The sequence below is a fragment of the Peromyscus leucopus genome, chromosome 8b (genome assembly GCF_004664715.2).
Source record: "Peromyscus leucopus breed LL Stock chromosome 8b, UCI_PerLeu_2.1, whole genome shotgun sequence".
Taxonomy (NCBI): domain Eukaryota; kingdom Metazoa; phylum Chordata; class Mammalia; order Rodentia; family Cricetidae; genus Peromyscus; species Peromyscus leucopus.
This window is the reverse complement of record NC_051086.1, coordinates 54389295-54406036: the sequence shown is the minus strand read 5'-3', so window position 1 is coordinate 54406036 and position 16742 is coordinate 54389295. Positions and strand designations below refer to the sequence as shown.

At 42.5% G+C, this 16742-nt stretch overlaps 1 pseudogene; it reads right to left on the bottom strand.

Annotated features, from left to right (window-relative positions):
• Positions 1 to 1232: 1232 nt before the first annotated feature.
• The window catches only part of LOC114688982, a 29586-nt pseudogene continuing 14076 nt past the window's right edge, over positions 1233 to 16742 (bottom strand).

Here is a 16742-nt window from a genome sequence, read left to right as displayed (position 1 = left end):
CAGAGGAGAAGATAGGACATATTGAAAAGCCAGGCTAATAGCTCTGGCCATGGGTCGGGAGGGGAGCAGAAGCTTGATCCAGAAGGAAACTGGGCGGCCTGGGGAAAGAGACTGGCAGGCCTACCCTTGTGGCAAACACACAGCCTTACTAAGTCTCAATTCCTACTCTGGTAGATAGGTGAGCAGTGGAGAAGAATCCCATTTTGTTATTTTTTATAAAAATTGTGTGTTTGTGTGTGTCTACTTCTGTACATGTTTTTGTGTATGTGTATTTGAATGTGCACCTGTGTGTGTGTGTGCCATGAATTCCTTCACATGGAGTTGGTGTTACAGGTTTGAGCTTCCTGATGTGGGTTCTGGGAGTAGAACTCTGATCTTCTACAGGAGCAGCTCTTAGCCACTGAGCCTTCTGTTCACCACTTTTTTACTATTGTACATCAGTTTCTCAAGCTGTGAATCCCACATTCATTTGGGATAACTTAACTAAATGTGGGATTGCAAAATATTGACAAGAACAACAGGTTTGTGCACATGCAATGGCCAAGGTTAATTCAATGTGCACTGAGTCTGAGGTGTTTCTGACAGCATGAGCCATGTTACATCATGTGACTTCCCCATACCTGTAGTTCTGAGCACACAACATGAATACTAGTACTGCTTGAGCCCACACACCACACAATGCCTATGATGCTCCTGAAACACCTTGGCTCAGAGTCTAAGCTATTGTTGGCTGGGATTACAGCATTTACCCTGTATAAAGAAGATTTTCTATACTCAGAGAAACATGAAACCTTAATTATGGAATGTAAAAATTTAAATATATTCCCATTTTTATTCTCTAGCATGTAAGAATTGGATTAGCATATCTTTGCATTGTATTATATGAGAACATTTGGTTTTACAAGTTTGTGTTTTGAGTTGTTGACTTGAGTTACATAAAGAGATGCTAAGTGAATTTTGCCTTGGGATTAGGACAGGATTTCCACCAGCTTCTGGAATGTGCACTGCACATCTGTGCAAAGCATGAGAGATGCAAAATATCCACTAACTCTGAGAGACACTGAAGATTCCCAACATCTTATAACATCAATTATTCAATCAAGGTTTAATTCCAAATGCAAAATAAACAAATACATGCTTTTCATTAGTGTGAAAATTTGCTGTCATTTTTAACAATTGGTAAAATTATATTACAACAAAGCCTTGTTTAGAATAAATTTCTTTAAGATTTATTTTTAGTAAAAATGTTTGATTTATATACTTATATATCTACATATCCAGAGTCACATAAAAATTATTTGGAAAAAGGTTTTGAGGGTAGGAAATGTTTGAGAAGCCCCCCTTCCTTTCCTATTCATTAGACCTTCAATTTCTAGGGAAAGGACCATCTCATTGTCTCCATTTCCATGTGCCCCAGTCCTGCTTGTATTATGGTGTGTCAGGTGGTTTTGAGACTGGTCCCTCAGGCCACAAGAGCAGGCTGGACAAGACTTGAATAGGTTGCTGGCTCCACTGGAAGTTTCCTGAGATGCTCATCCCACATAAACATCTGGCTGGGGAAGGTCAAGAGGGAACATCTGGTTCCCTAAGAAGTGTCCTGGAAACTCTGCCATCAGAAAGGCCACTGAGATAACTAAATCTATAAACCACTGCTTTATAGATTTAGTAGCCAAAGAAAGTTAGGCAGAGTCAGAAATCATTTGAGTGCTCACCCCTCAGCCACTAAGATGTCAGGATCTCACAGAGAAACTTCTTGACGTCTCATAGAGGTCCATGATCAGGTGAGGATGTGTCTCCTTCAGAGCTTGGTAGACTTGGTCTTTACTGTCCCAGCTCCAGGACCTGCTGAGGCTGAAGAGCTTCCTCATCTTGTTTTGGTTGGTGGCCTCAGCCCGCACTGCCTCATACTCCTCTTCACTCAGCACTAGACTATGCAACTTGTCCAAGACAGGGTCCACTGATGTCACGCGGGCCACCAGCTGCTCCCGATGCTGGTCCAGGAAGTGTGGCAAGGCAGGGGCATCTAGGGGTGAAGATGAGACTGGCACTGAGAGAAGAAAGGCTCCTCCTATGGGCTCTCCCACTGGCTGCCCACTTCTTGCTATTTTCATGTATGCCATCTGCACCCCTGGCTCTGTCCTTCCTCTGGAAGGTCATTTGAAAAAAGTATCTGTACCCTTCCTCGGCCAGTTATTAGCCTGACACTCTGCCTAACCAGGAGGAGGGGTTCCTGCTGGGGTGTTCAGGTTGGGAGTGGTGGAGTTATTGTCAACATGGGAAGCAGCAAGGGGCATAAGAGAAACTCTGCCCTGGGCATGCACTTCTCCTACCTGTCCTGGTAGGTTTGCAAAGTATGGTTCCCTCCTTCTTACTGCCCTTCTCTCAAGGACTAGATCATCTACCAGTAGATTACTACTGGATTTTCTGGCCCTGTATAGTTGTTACTGACCTTGGTGGGCTGCAGGGATCATGGGCGGTACAGGTCTGAGGTCCCCTGGAAGAAAGGAGAGATGATGCATCTGTAATGATACCTGTCACCAACACTCAGTGTACTCTGTGAAACTCCCAGCCATGCCTGGGAGTTTGAGAATCAACTATAGATTCTTTATAATCTGGAATGTGAACATTTCCTTACTCACACAGGGAATCTATGTGTGACAACTATCATCATAGAGAGATGGCATGTGAATGGGAAATAGACCTTTCTCCCTTATGACCACAGTCTCAATTTTATCCTAGACTGAATTCCTCATGGAGAACTCACCAAGTCCCTTGCTGGCTTAAATCATTTGACATAAAATCTTGGATAAAAAACTATTTTTTTTTTTGGTCTTTGTTTGACTTTGTACAGTCACATGCCACACACATATGTTCTTGATTTTATTGCAGAATCAAGATAAAGCGAGACTGAGCAAATGGGAATAGTGAGTGAATTTACACCAAGTGGGAGAGGCTAATACATTTCCTCTCATGAATAAGCCCCAGGGATTTGAAAAGACCAGAATTTCACTGTGCTCTAACAGCTTAGAGAAGTGAGCCCAAGGACCCAGTTTGTAGTATCAGAAGCCCTGGTTCCATTTGTATGAAAAAGGATGACATTTTGTACACTCCATGCTAGCTGGGCCTTCTTGGTTTATCCTGACTTGCAGGTAAACAGGAGCATCTAATGAAGAATGTGATTGAGTGACATGGATTTAAAAACCAAAATGTAAGATTGGAGATACAAGAGGGACATGACTATAATCTTGCAGTCTTTGAATTCTTTCCCACATGGAAGGGAATAAATCTTAATGAGTCCCAAAGAACAGAATTAACAAAATCATGAGGAAGATATTGGCTTAATAAAGAAAAATAGCAACATTGCTCCCATCAGGTAAGGATCACATTATGAGATGGGGATGAACAGCATTTAACCTTTCCAGTCATCCTACCAGTTACTCATTCTGATCTCCAGTTTACAGGTAAGGAGATCAGACTCAAATGAGTTATGCCATTTTCCAAGATCACCTGCAGAGTAAGTGCTGGAGTGAGATTCAAACCTTGATCTGATGCTGGGGGAGGTCAGTTTTCCACCTGTGGATCACTCAGGTCAAGGCTGAGCAAAAGCAGTTCTTTGATCACATGTGAAGCCTGTATCTAGCATCTCAGGAGCAGGAACCACTGTTTGACAGCTGTCAAGGGCTGGGCATCCCCAGAGATACTGATTAGGGGAGTTTAGTTTTGGCATTGTGGGTGTGATGCTAAGATTGTATTGTTTCTTCTCCAAAGAAATGTCAATATTTGATTGTCTCTTGTCCATGTCAGCTTGAAAAAAAAGGATGAATTATAATAGCCAACAAATAAATAAAAATACAAAATTTTGGGATAGAAAAACATAACCATAAAAATGAAAACACTTTATAAGAAGAACTTTAATATATATATATATATATATATATATATATATATATATATGGAAGAAATTGAAGAAGGCCTTTGAAGATGAAAAGACATTCCTCCCCCATGCTCATTATTTGAAAGAATATTGTGAAAATAGGCACCCAATTAAAAGCACACTATATAATCAATGCAGTCCCAATCAATATGCCAAGGACATTCTTCATAGACAGTGTGGGGAAAAATGCTGAAATACACATGGAACCACTAGAGACATATGATGTTCAAGGTAATCCTGAACAAAAATAATTTTGTGTAAAGCTTCATCACACCTGATTTCAAACCAATGCTGCAGCCATAGTAGTAAAAACAGCATATTATTCATATAAAGAGATGTTAAGATTAATAAAATAGAATATAAATCTGGGTAAAAGTCCATATAGCCATAGCTACCTGGCCTTTGACCAAGAACTCAAAATATACTTTGGAGAAAAGACAGCCAGTTAAACAAATGGTGCTGGAAAACCTAGATAGCACTGCATGAAAGAATTAAACTAGATGCCTGTATCTCACCTTTACAAAACAAACTCTTATGATTCCCATAGCATCCCTTGAGAATGTCCAACAACAAGGATACAAATGATAATGAACGTTTGAGTATATGTGGGGACAGAGTGACACTTATACACTGTCTGTGGGAGTGCAACCTATTGTAGCCACTGTGGTAATCACTCTGGAGGCATCATAAAAACTAGAAATAGAACTACCATATAAGCCAATCCTACCACTCCTGGAATATGCTCAAAGGAATACATATTCTACTATGGAAACATTTGTACAAACATGTTCAGTGAAGTTCAGTGAAGAACAATAGCTAGGAAATGCAATCAGCCTAGATGCCTATCAATAGTTAATTAGATAATGACTGTTTGCCACATGTATACCATGAATTATTTTCAGGTGTGAAGAAAATGGCATTATGAAAAGTAAGTGTAGACAACAGGAAATATATAGAGGAAGATAATCCAGGCCCCAAAGGAAAGTATCACATCTCTCACATTCAGTCTCTGTCCTGAAGTCTTTAGTTCTGTGGGTTTAACTTGGTGTACCCCTGGAAACCAGAAAACTAGAAGTGGGCAGGACCTTAGGGAGAAAGGGAGGACAGTAGTGTGTTGGTAAAATGACAGTAGAGAGGGAGTATTGGGGACAGAAATGTCCAAACAGCAAGGGGATGGAGGAGATAAGGGGGTGGGTGGGATGGGTTACTGAAAATGCACACAGTATTTAAAAGTCACAATGAAACCTATTATTTGTAACCCAATACAAACATCATAAAAGAGCTCCAATACAAGACACCCTTTGAAGATTGAAACTGGAGGTCTTAGAATTAATGAGTTTCAAAAACAAAACACAGTTCAGACAGTGGGATATCTCCATAGGAGCTCTTGGGCAGGCAGGCCCTTGAGGTTCCCTAGATAATACAGGTGCATTCATTCTTCTTGGCTCCCCATCAGAACTAGTGGATAAGACCTTATTGCTGAAGATACCACACATCTTGGATATGTGATATAGAGAATTCAAGCTGGAACTGAGTTGGAAGCTTTTATAGTGTCAAATGCTGTTATTCAGGCTGATGAGGAAGAAAAGGCATCAATAGCCATCCTGCCAGGCAAGATGGTCCCACTGCTTCAACAGTGGCACAACTGTGATGGGAGCAACCAGTAGCTCCCTGATTACACTTTAGGCCCATCCACAAATAGAATACACCTCTAGCATTTTAAACTGATAAAAGGAACAATCCCAGGTTTTGGGATATCATAGGACCTTGAGAGAAGCTACTATTGCTGCCTAGATAAATGGACACAGTGCCAATGCTCTTCTAAATATTTATGTTTATACCACAGACAAAGTCTACTTTCAGCCTTCTTCAGAAGAGCCGCTCACTGCTGTGAATGGAGGTGAATACACATCCCTATTTCTTTACAGGATACTGAGAATAAGGGATGGTTGAATACTCATCTCTATAAGTAGATATTTTTTATCACTTTCTTGAGCCTCTAGGAAGAGAAATTGGAAAGAATGGTGAGACAGAATCACCTGCACCTACTGTCTCTGGACCCACACAAGTAGGGTCTGCCTATCAGTCAGCTGGACATGTGAAACAGCTTACAGGGACAGTACCACTTACTGCTGAAATATTGGCAAATAATAGATTGTGGGAGAAGGGGATGTATACAAATCCATCTGTTCCCATGGCAAACTCACTCGGTTCTACTGAGTAGTTCAAAACACACAAGTACACAGATAGTCCCAGGTAAACTATGTGAGACACAAAGCAAAACTTTATGAATATGGAAAAGAGATTTGTATTAAAGAAGAGAGACTGTTAAGAATAGGAGGGAGATAAGAAGGTGTGTTTAGGGTAGAGTTACTAGAAAGTATTATATGAATATATAAAATTGTTAAAAATGTATTTAAAAATTATATATGGATTTAAGATTGAATATCTCATGATAACAAAAATGCCTTCATTTTAACTGTTCACATTTAAATGTGAACTGGTGCCAGATACTTTGTACATCTCAAAATCTGTCAATTCTAGGACACTGGGGGCAGAAATCAGGATACAGGACTGAGAAAATTGGGGCTTAGGATATGCGTTGGTATAGATGCAGTATGCTCCCTGATAAATGATCATGTGTTGAAGGATTAGTCCTGCAGCAATATTCAGATGTGATTTGCCATGAGGACTGTGATTTTTTGTTTGTTTGTTTTCAAGACAAGGTTTCTCTGTGTAGATTTGGAGCCTGTCCTGGATCTTGCTCTGTAGACCAGGCTGGCCTCGAACTCACAGAGATCCACCTGGCTTTGCCTCCCAAGTGCTGGGATTAAAGGCATGCAGTTTTATGAATGAACTCATACGCTAGTGCACTCATAATTGCATGAGTACTCAGAACGGTACTGGAAACTATAAGTGTGCACAGTTGGAGGAATTGGGTCCCTGGAGGCTTGTCCTGGAATAGAATATCTTGCATGAGCTTCCTGCCTCTTCGTTCTCCTCCTTCTCTCTTCTCCCTGCTCCTCTTCTCTCCTGGTTCTTCTCCATTCCCCCCACCTCTCCTCTGCCCCTCCTCCTCTTCTCTTCACCTTTTCCTGCTTCTCTTCTCCTTGCTCTCACTCTAACTCTAACCACATGTTTTGGATTTAACAAAAGCCACATAACTACTCTGGTTATTTCACGACACCAAGAATTAATCACAGCACACCTCTCCCCACTCATTCCCTTTCTTCAGCCTTTGAGATATCTGGACCTAAACTAATTTTACCTGGTTTCAGCAAGGCTTCCCATATGAGATTCTTATGCTTCTTGTCTTTGATTTGGAGCTTAATTCCTGAACCCATTTGACCAACATAGATCTCAGAGAAGAGCTGGGATTCCCCAGGGCTCCTGTAGCATAGCTCCAGTTCCTGGAGAGAGAGAGAGAGAGAGAGAGAGAGAGAGAGAGAGAGAGAGAGAGAGAGAGAGAGAGAGAGAGAATGTGTGAGAAGCCTCTACTCATGTGAACAAGGGCTTTCCACACCCCCCCCACACTTTCTGATCTTGCATACCACATTAGACACTAGCTATCTTTTGCACTGAGATAAGCCATAGCCTTTGAATGCACATCTTTAATCAGAAGGTTGGAACATTGTGGAAGAGGATGTAGAAAGAATGTAGCAACAGAAGATATGGAAAATTCTTGTGGACCCAGCTGGGATTCCCATCATGCTGTTTCTTTATTCATCACTCTGAAAAAAAAGTGACAGGAAGCAACTTGTGGAGGGGTTTATTAAGTTGTTCAGTTTCATGCATGGAAGCTGGGGCTCCATTCTTTGTGCAGGAGATTGTGGCACAGTTTGTTATATCCCATAGGATCATCAAGTCTGAGGTGGGGAATTGCATGGCTATACTCAAGGCCGATGGCCAGGCCTCACATACTTGTTTCTACAACTCCCCAATACTAGCACAAACTGGGGGTCAAGTGTTTACACATTTACACATGTAAGAGACATTTAAGATTCATACCATAATGAATAAGATCTCATTCTGAAAGTCCTGCTCACGTATCTTAAGTCAGGGCTTGCTGTTCATGTTAGGCTGCCCCCCTCTCTATGAATTCTTCATACTGATTCTAATTCCTCAGTTCTCCAGGCCTTCTGTATTCCTCTGTGGTCCCTTAAATTGCTTTCCAAACTTTGAAATATTCTTGCTCATTCTAAATTGCAAGTGTTTTTTCCCCAATCTCAGTTTGATGCAAAGCCTTGTAACCTGCCCCACAGTTTCCTAAGCCTGGCATCTGACCCCGAAGAGTAGCAAACACCTGGATGCTCACCTTTGGGATGATTTCCAGCTTCTTAGAACCAGATACTGTGTAGCAGGAGCCAATTTAAAGAGACTCTACTGGGGGTGGCTTGTGTATTCGAACAAACTGAAACTTCATTTCTTCATCATCAATGGCCTAGGGAACATTGGAGAGAGCGATTTAGCTACATTTTTGGGCTACAGCATCTATATTGTCTGAATAAGGTGAGATGATTGATTAGTACATTTCTGTGGGGTGGGGTGGTAACACCTCTTGGGCACCATTCTGTCTTGTGTTCTTCCACATAGACTTGAATTATTGATTCCTGTCATGTTCATTGTGGGAACAGGGTCCCTGCCAGAGAAGAAGGGAGTTGGTTGCATGTTGGGCATAGAACATTCACATCCTTCTGATAGGTGAAAAGAGGCCATAGAAGGCTGTACAGAGATTGGTAAAGGGGCATTAAAGGCAGTTGGGGGAGACACTGGTGTGAGGGTGCCAAGCAGAATCATAAATAGCAGTGTTCTCTTTATAGGACTACATTCCCATTGTAAGTGGAGAATCTCCCCAAGGGGCTCGCCAGCTGCATCTCAAGCTTTCTATCAACCCACCCTGGTCCCACTTATGTGATTATCAGTGTCACCTTCCGGATGGTGCAGTCATTGGGGATTAGGTAGAGATGAAGGGTGATTTCCTCAAGATTGAGGTGATAGTAGATCAATGTGATGGAAGTGATGGGGATCAAGAGCCTAACAGCAGGGATCATTCTCAGTAGAACTCCCATTGGGGAGAAGCTTGGGTTTTTCAAGACTGTGTAGCACTGCTCCACCCTGGCTGGCGTTTCTAGGACCATTCCATGTTCTTGAAAGTGGGCCACATGGAACCAGAAGATGTACACTTCTCCATCTGTGAAAAAACAGATTCAAAGATGTAGATTTAGTGTTTCCATTGAGCCATACTTGGCTGGAAAAATTGCACCAGAGGATTTAGAATGACTGTGGTGGTTTGCATGAGAATGGTCACCATAGATTGTGGAACTGTTTGGGAAGGAGTAGGAGGTGTGGCCTTGTTGGGAAAGATATGTCACTGGGGTGGGCTTAGGGGTTTCGAAAGCTTGTTCTGTTTCCAGGTTCCTTTCTCACTCTTTGACAATAAAAATGTAAGCTCTCAGCTACTGCTCCAGTGCCAAGCTTGCCTGAATTCTGCCATGCTCCCTGCTATGATGGTCATGGACTCACCCTCTGAATCTTTAAGTCTCAATAAAATATTTCTTCTATACGTTCTTTGGTCATGATGTCTTTTTCGCTTTTACTTATTTTTTGATGTTTATGAGAATGAAACTGTGAACTAAAACATCTTACGATTTATTAATTAATCCCCAGTGAGAACATAACAGATCAATGAAACATTTCCATAATATTGATTCACTATGCCAGGGACCTGCTGCCAGATGTGACGTATGTAAACTGCCCTTCCCTGGAGCAGCCTTGGCTTTTGCCCTGTCTAGCTGCCAGGCGAGCATTCTTGGTGGAGTGGAGGTTCTTGATGGTTTCATCCATTCATGCTATAAAGAATACAGCCACAGAGGCCATTGTCAGAAAGCTGCTGGGGGAGCATTCTTGGTGGAGTGGAGGTTCTTGATGGTTTCATCCATTCGTGCTATAAAGAATACAGCCACAGAGGCCATTGTCAGAAACTGTCAGAACCCAGCAGGTTCTCTGAGGTGCTGCCATCATTAGCCTCAGTGTCTTTGGTTTGGCAATGTCGACTAATGTGCTTGTTGCAGGGTGGAATTTGCTGTTATGAATGAGACCTGAGGGTACCTACCTTTGTCCACTGAAGACAATGCTGGATGCATCCATGGAATGGTTAATGTCAAATGTGAACTTGATAAAATCTAGAATCACCTTGGATACAGGCCTCAGGGCATAATAAAAGGAGATTATCTTGATTGGGTTATTGATTTGGGAGGACCCATCCACGGTGGGATCCATGGACTAGAATCTAGGGCTGTGTGAAGTGGAGAAGGCCACATGAGCACAAGCACTCAGTGGTTTATGTCCTCTCTTTTGATGTAAGTTTACCAGGTACTCCATGCTCCATGTTCTAGGACTTCCATGTCATGATGAACTGTTCCTTTGAAATATGAGGCAAAATAAATCTTTTCTCTCTTAACTTTCTTTGATTGAGTATTTTGTCTGAGCTCCAAGACATGTAACTTGGATAGAAAATTGATACCAGGAGTTGGTTCATTGCTGTAATATAACTCATCTTATGGCTCTTAGACCTTTGGAAGTGTTTTGTGGATAGCATGTGGAAGTTCGGTACTTAGGATGAGAAAAGTCCTACTATATGGGCAGCAGAGTTTGTAAGGACATTCTGGTGGAAGCAGGGAAGACAAGAATGCTGAGAGGGGCAATGACACTTTCAGAGAATAGCAAGCTTTCTACTGGGAACTGTAAGAGATCCTTCATGTGACCGTTTAGCCAAGAATCTAGTTTCATAAATGCCCTGAATGTGAGTGAAGAGAATTTAAAGATAAAGAACTAATTTGGCAGGAGAAATTTCAAAACAAGGAACATTCAGCCTGATTCTACACAACCCGCTGTAGCTGTGAGAGAGCAGAGTCACTGAGGGGAAGGCTGCAGCAGGTGACAACAGGAAAGGGGTCCCGAGGGACAATCTCACTCTTCATAGGCTTTATCTTGTGAAGATCCAGATTCATTTAAAGGCAGAAAGGTTTAGCTGGTGTTTCCTGTGACAAAAAGGCTAATGCCTAAGGAAGTGTCTCCCATGGTCAGCACATCATACAGCTGTTGTCCCGGAGAGCAGGGGTAGGCTATATTTCAAGCTGTCAAGAAAACTTGGCAGTGTCATCCCTATAGGTTTTAGGCTTGAAAGATGCTAGGTTTATGGGTCACTGAGTCATTCTGTATAGTTTTAGATAGCAGCGGAGGCCAGTTGCAAGGAGGAATGGAGACCTCATTCTTTGGAACCTTTGAAATGAAGCCCAAGGTAGAACGGGCAGCCTAGGATATTGTAGAAGCCAGAACAACAATTTCTCTGCTGAAGAAAGATCTAGGTAAGGAGTAAAGAGATGGCCCAAGAGAGAGGCTATGTGTGCTTCATGTGGTATAACTGGAGGGGTGGAGCTTCCTTTGGACCCTTGCGAATGACATCATGAGTTCCATGGTTGGACATGAAGCTGCAGGATTTGGTGTTTATGCTGATGGATTTGGTTGTCATGCTGTGGTCTGATCATTCCTTGGTATGCCCTGGATCTTCCGTTTTGGCATGGCAATGTCTATTCTGTGTCATAGTACGTTGAAAATATGTAACTTGTTTTCTATTTTATAGAAGCTCATTGTTAAGACATTGTCTTGAATCTCAGATGAGAGTTGATCTTTATGGACCGTTTTAAACTGCTGGAATTATTAAGGACTTTGGGGACCTTTTAAATTGGATTGTATTTTGCATTGTCGTACAAAACTGAAACTTTGGAGATGTGAGGTAGAAAGTTAGGATTTAAGTGATGTACTTGGTGTCAAGTTGACACTGGATGGGATTGTGATGATAAATGTCACTTGTCAGCTTGATGTGACCCCTGCTAATGGAGGCACCGCTCTGCTGTCCACCATTTCCTGTCCCCTCAGCACTGAATTTGCTTCCAACGTGGTCCATGACAAACGGTGTTGCAGTGTGTGCTGTTTAGCAGAGAGCTTTTCTATTTCTCTTGCGTGATTGCTTTGGAATCAATAAGAGGCAAAGAATGAGACAATGAACTTGCTACTCCAGGAAGTGGTACAGCTTGGAATTTCAATCAGTGATGTTAGGTAATAGTTTCACAGGGAGCACCACAGCATCAAAATGTGCCCCCTTTCCCTTTTGGGGGACTAGAATTCCCGGCTTTCTCGAAGTCAGCTTTAGACCCAGCACCAGATCCTGGCACTTACCCATGCTTTGTGCTGTGCCAGTTTTGGCAGAATTTGGGGAGATGCTGTACATGTCCAACTTCCCTTCTTGCTAGGGTAAATTCTAGTCATGGCCTTCCCAGGACCTGGGGGAATATGTGGTACTGAATTTTCATTGTTAATACCAGAAGTTTACTGGGGCATTTAAGACAACTTACCAAGTTCTTTCATTTCTTTTCTCATTTTGGTTTTTTGAGACGGGGACCTACTATGTATTTTTAGAGAGAAGTCATAATTCTCCTGCCTTAGCCTCCTAAATGCAGGCATTGCAGGTATGTGCCACCACCTGGTCCTGTATTGTCATTGCTACATGTATTGTTGCTTACTTACTGTATTCCAATGGGATAATTGTCTGATCTGAGAGTGGGAGTAAGAAACAGGAACGGTGGTGGCTGCAGGGAAGAAGCTTGCAAGGGTTTCTGGGGAGAGCAGGAGCTCAGTGTGGACCTACTGGAGGGCCTCAGACATACTAGGAAGGCATCATCCAGTAGCAGTGCTTCTGTGTCAGGGTCTGGAGCTCAGGTCTCATGTGATTGTGAGTGTCACTGTTGTTTATATTTGCTTTGTGAGTTCTTTTCAACCAAGTCTTGCTTGGTTTCTTCATCTTCATTTTTTCTTCTGGTGGGTTGCCATTAAATATGAATATCTTTAACCTAGGGGATGCTTAACTTGATTTCTATTAGTTGTTCTTCTATTGGCTGGAGCAGCCCCTGTTTCTGTGTTACATCTCATGACTTCTTCAGCTGTCAGATCTCCCCTCTTCTGGCTGCTCACCACCTTCAGACCATGAACACACATCTTCATCTGGTGTGAGCTGGATTCTCCTGGTCTCTATGGTGGGCCTATGGCTGTGCTCCTTGAAGCAGGAGAGGAAGTCGGTCTCAGTAGTCACTTGTAGAACACTTGATTCCTTCTTATTGTTGCTTTTTCCTTTCTTAAGCATAGTCTGGCTGTGTAGTCTAGGCTACTCTTGAATTCTAAATTTTCCCCCCTTCAGCCTGGAGAGAGCTAGAGTAATGGCTTTCTTCATGAGATCTTTCACTGGGGATCTTACATTTATTGAAATATCTTCTGAAGGAATCTTTGGTGATGACTGAGGTTCAGACACTTTATGAGCCCCCCTTTTTAGGGCACCCCTCTTTTTTAGCTACAGTTCTCAAATGGAATCTGGTGACATAATTTTCTCCCTGCCTGCAGCAGTGTAATGGCTTATAGTGTTGGTAGACCCTGGTACCAACTGATCCTTGTTAGTGACCTTAGTCTTTGCAACAATCTCTTCACATTGCTCAGTTTATTCTGTTTCCTGCTGAGGAAAACTAAGGAAACTCCTTAGGTAAAACAGAAATAAAGTTATAAGGCTAGGAGACACATGCTTCAAAAAAGATACATCAGACAAGAAGGGATGACAAAACATCTCAGTGTTCACCTTCATAACCTGCTCTGCCCTGCTAAGTAAGTCATGAGACCTTTCCTCATCACCACCATTCTACTGTCTGCTATGTGACCTGTCAACTCCTGCCATTACCACCCCTCTACTCCTTATGCTTCCCTTGGTTACCTTGGAGATCCACAAAATGAGGGAGGTGCACAGCAGCCACAGCTCCCTGCTCAGCCTTGATGTCAAACAGAGGCCCAGCCACCATGTGACTGTGCTGCAAGGGAGTCTTGTCCAGGTGTTGGCTCCAGGAACAAAATCCAATCTCGATGGTCACGGCCCTTGTCACCACAAAGCCTAGTCCTGAGTTGGGACAGTGGTAGGAACCAGGCACAGGGAACTGAACTCTATAAGAGGGAGAGGCAGACACCAGTGAGCACCAGCTCTGCTCCTCTGCTGGGTACAGACCCAGGGCAGGGCTGGGGACACAGCAGACGTCATCCAGATGGCTTTGAGGTCTGGTTCCTCTGCTGTCTGTCTGTGGATCCCTGCTAAGTCATTTAACCCTCAAATCTGTTTCCTAATCTGTACACAGGGGTAACAACAACAACAACACAATCTATAGACCTGTGAGTTCTGAGTGATCTCAAGGCTTCCTGTTTGGTACCTGGTGGGTAGACAGGTGTCAGTTTCTGTGGAAGTTGAATGTGATAGTTTCTCCAGCTGAGACAGTGACTGTGACAGTGTTGGAGGAGGGTAACAGGTTATGGAAGACACCCTGACTGTGGATATAGTTATTCATTACTCAAGGGACTATGGCCCTTGGAAGATAAAGCTGCTGAATTCATCCTCACATTCTCCGCTCCTAGTGGGTTCTTGGCACACAGTGGTTGTTAGTGAAGCAGGAGTGTAGAGACTACAGAGATTTAAGGGAAATCTAAGAGACAGGAGGACCCAAATATAATGAGGGGAGGGATGCTATTTATATCAGTAGAAAGACCCAGATAATGACCCAAGTTGAGCACTGACTTTTTAGATGGAATGAAGGACCCCCTTCAGCTCTGTTGATATGGTAATGGTGTACTGGTCATGAAAGATGAGGTCCTGTCTTAACTATGGGGAAGGCATAGTGAAATGTTTGTGTGTGAAGTCACCTGATGTCCTGGACTCACAATACTGTGACAGTGATGACAAAGGGGGAATGTGAGTAGTTGAAACAAACTTGGAAAAATGATTGCTGGAGGTGAATAATTGGACAGGGAAGCTCTTGTGCTTTCCAGTTTTGTAAATGTCTGAAAATTTTTATTAAACAATTCTCTATTTTTATAACAGCCCAAATATCATATTCCTGTCCTGGCCTTTCACCTGCAATAGTGAGGGCAGCAGAAGACACAGTAGAGACCAGGTGAGAAGTGTGGACAGTGTGCTGGGGAAAGTCACATTTTCCAGGCAGAGCTCACTCACCGGTACAGGTTCCTCTCTTTGTCAACCACCTTTGTAGCCACAGGTCCTGTAGGGCCCCAGAAGTCATCTTCAGTCCCCAGTGGTTCCAGGGGCTTGTGTTCTGGAGAGGCAGGAGAAGATGGATGGGAAGTCTTTAGTGGTGCATGTTTTAAGTACCATTCCTCTAGTAGAGGTCAGGCAACTGGTCACTCTGTGTCGTTCAGGCTTATCTCCCAAGCTTTCCCTAGAAATGGACAGACCATGGCTGAACTTTTCCAGGTTCTCCAGTCTAGGTCTTAGCAGGAAGTGTGCCTTCAGATTTTATCACTATTCATCAGGCTACCTTTGTGCTTTTCATATGTGTGTGTGTGTGTGTGTGTGTGTGTGTGTGTGTGTGTGTGTTTTATTGTCTTTCCACCATGCTTTTTGACCAACCATCCCACCATACTACCTGTTCCCAATCCAGCTGTTGTGTTTTCTTTCTTACTGATCCTATTAAGTATTGATTTTCCTAGCATGTCTCAAGTGGGTATGTTGAAAAAGAAAAGAATGTAAGTCACAATATAGGTGAGCAAGTCATAGGGAGGTGAGTCCTAGGCCAAAGCAGCTCAGAATGAGACATGGTGTCCTAGTATAGAGCTGGATGCAAGACACAGACTTGAGAAAGTGATATCAGCATCCCCCAAGGCAGAGAGAGAAGGAAGCAGTATTCCCTCTGGGTTCTAGGTGTAGAATGTCTTACAAGGGGTGGTGCTCTTATTGGAGAGCCTGTAGTGTTCCATGTCAGAGATAGAGGGATAGAAATGATGACCACTCCCAGGATATCTGTTCTACATAATGTTTTCTGTATATGATAGGAATGTTATGCCAATGAAATCTCAACAATATCTCTGCCTCAACAAGATCTGCACAATGACAACATTAATTGACATGCTAATGTGGATGGGGGAAATTTAGTAATGTCACACTCCTAAATGAAGAGTTATAAGCAATTCATAGCTGGTAGGATAAGGGATAAAATTAGTCTTTCCCTCAAAAAGATTTTACTAATAGGTTATCCAGTCACAAGTGGTGAACCTGAAACATATATGCAACCAATACTAAGTGGACTTATCAGATTATATATATATATATATATATATATATATATATGTAAATATACATATATTTAACAATAATATTTAAGTGCTTGTCATAAATTTTAGAGAGAGTTTGTTGGTGGGGCACAGGAGTTTTTTGAGTGGGCCAATTGAGGGCTGAGGGCTAAAAGTGATGTAAATATTAGTACTTGTGTATTAAATTCTAAAAAAATAAATTAAAAAAAGAAAGAAATGATGGCTTCCTCCTGTAGATGCCCCTTAATCTGCCAATCATGATACTCTGGGTCTGAAACCATCACATACCTGACTGTAGTCTCTGATGCTTGAATGAGGTCAGGCTATCAACCATTTCTTCTCCATCCGGGTTCTTATTAGGGACCATCACATGTGGGTTCCTATACACAGATATGTTCTTTCCCTTAGACATCTGAAGAAACTGGGGAAACCAGGGTGGTGTATACAATATCCCCACATTAAATCTAACTCATCTGAATCCAGACTCAGTCCCATGATTCTTCTCTGGGCCAGAACTGTATGAAGGCCCCCATCCTCTGTGGTATCCATGTTGCCTGTACAGAGATCATCTCATCCCCTCCCTTGCTTTAATTTGAATGTGTTCCCCAATGTTTACTCA